Raw genomic sequence first — 2,390 nt, forward strand, 5'->3', positions numbered from 1 at the left:
CACTCCTCTTTTTCCAGTTACTATCCGGAAAATTCAGGAATTTCCGAGTATGCTGGCTAGTTCAGCTTTTACTGTTAAAGGATGACTGAAAGAAGGAATTTCCCGTCTTCTGATTTCAGAAATGTGCCTCATTTTTACTTAAATTACTTTGCTTGGGATATAGTATGTTAAGGGAAAATTGTTATGCAATGAAAATTTAGAAAATGTTCAGAATTTTGATTTAAGTTAAATTGTTTATATGGTAATATGAGTGGAAAAATAAATTGTATTTATTATTAAATGCCGAACGAATACAATTAATATAGCTTATTATTATTTATTTGCTATATTTTCAACTGAAATATCATCATTAAATTTTGTAATAAAGTTTAGTTCTGTGTAGTTTTTTTTTCCTCTCATTGTAAACTAATTCTGTAAATTGAACTGTCATTTAAAATTTAAAAAAAAAAAAGTTATTTGCTTTCCATTGTTGAGGTAATGCTCATTCTCATAATAAATATTGCATTGCTCATATTTTAAATTACAAGTCTAATTTTTCTTTTAAGGTTATGCAGTTGTGTATAATGTAATTAGACAGGTGCTTATTTTTTTCTTAAAATGTGCTTGAAAAGTGCTTATAGGTGCTTATGTTTTTAACTAAAATGTGGCTATGAACCCTGTGTAAAAACTTCACAAACTATGATTATTTAGTCTGTCTTGTTTAAAAACCAAAGTCTAGATGGTAACTAAACAAGATGGTTCCAAATTGAAATAGATACTATTTCTCCACTGGGAACCATTTTCTACATTTAGTTAGTAGGTAACTTGTATATTCATGAGTTTTTGGACATGGAATTGAATACCATTTAATGAAAGGCATAATAATCAGTTTTTTTTTTTTTTTGGTGCAGCAATAGAGTTATCACTTTAAAGTAATGTGACATAAGTAAAATAACTGCTTTTTATGATCTTCATACATTTTAATTATTTGGGACACATGCATTATATTTGTTATGATTTCAGGTTTTCTAAGTATGTCTTTGTCTTTGCATATGTTAGAATTTACAGAAATCTATATTTTGACATTTACATTTTCAATAGGCTTTATCATGGCAGATGTTGATGATTGGGGTCTTTCTTCTGATATACAAGAGAAAGGAATTTCAAAATTAGTTGACAATTTAAATTTGGAATATCCTATTCCACCACCTGTGCCACCTCCAATACCTCCTCCAAAGATTCCTGATGAAGCATCAAAAGAGGATGATGAAAAAGATGATGAACCTGAATTAAATCCTGCTGAGATATCTGTGATGAAAAAACTTTAAGATCTCATTTAATTGAAGTTTCTCATGATATAGATATCCAGAGAAATCCTAATTCATCTTTTTATTCTGTGAAATCTTCTGAAGAATTGAATCTGCGACCTGAACTTCTAAAATGTGTGTATGGTATGGGATTTAATTCACCCTGAAAAATACAAGAGACTGCTCTTCCTACTCTTCTTGCAGATCCTCCACAAAATATGATTGCTCAGTCTCAGAGCTGTACTCTTAAAACTGCTGCTTTTCTTTTGGCAAGTTTGAGCAGAGTGGACACAAATTTGAAATATCCTCACATGCTTGTTTTGTCCCCAACATATGAGTTAGCCATGCAGACAGGAAAAGTGGGAAAACAAATGGCAAAATTTTGTCCTAACATTGAATTTTGTTTTGCTGTTAGAGGTGAGGTTTTGCAAAGAGGAGAAAAAATTACTGCTCAGTTTATGATTGGAATTCCTGGTAAAGTTTATGATTGGGGCAATGTACTATAAGTTTTTTGATCTCAGGAAAATAAAAGTATTTGTTTTAGATGAAGCAGATGTTATGATATCGACTTAAGGATATCAAGACAGGCTATTCGCATCCGTAAGCAGCTACCAAAAGATTGTCAGATGATGCTGTTCTCAGCTACTTATTCTGAAGAAATCATGGAATTTGGAGAATTGATTTTTTCTGATCCTATTATAATTAAACTGAAAAGGGAAGAAGACAGTTTGGATAATATAGATCAGTATTACATAGTATGCAGAGATAAAGAAATTTCAAGTTTTGTGTAACATATATATGGTACTGTGTCAATAGGACAGGCTATTATATTTAGTCATACCAGGAAGACTGCATCTTGGTTAGTTGAATAGCCATTCTCAATAGATTTAGAGAAGGAAAAGAAAAAGTAAGTAACGATTCTTGGTAAGATGCTCTATAATTATAAAAGTAAAATTTATTTATGAAAGCAGTTTTTGCTTTTCAAAGAATAAAAATATTAATTTACCTTTAATCAAACATGGTATTAATATTCACATCATTCAAATGAGTAATTTTCTAAATTTTTGAAATTTCTGAATTTAAAGAAAAAGAGAAATGAATTAT

General features: G+C 30.0%; 1 pseudogene; it reads left to right on the forward strand.

Moving 5' to 3' along the window:
- Window positions 1–1,432: 1,432 nt before the first annotated feature.
- Window positions 1,433–2,158, forward strand: LOC146997021 (DEAD-box helicase Dbp80 pseudogene; annotated as a pseudogene).
- Window positions 2,159–2,390: the final 232 nt, after the last annotated feature.

The sequence above is a fragment of the Stegodyphus dumicola genome, chromosome 5, assembly GCF_044657685.1.
Source record: "Stegodyphus dumicola isolate Sdum_Otavi_A_Nest chromosome 5, ASM4465768v1".
In the NCBI taxonomy this organism is placed as follows: Eukaryota; Metazoa; Arthropoda; class Arachnida; order Araneae; family Eresidae; genus Stegodyphus; species Stegodyphus dumicola.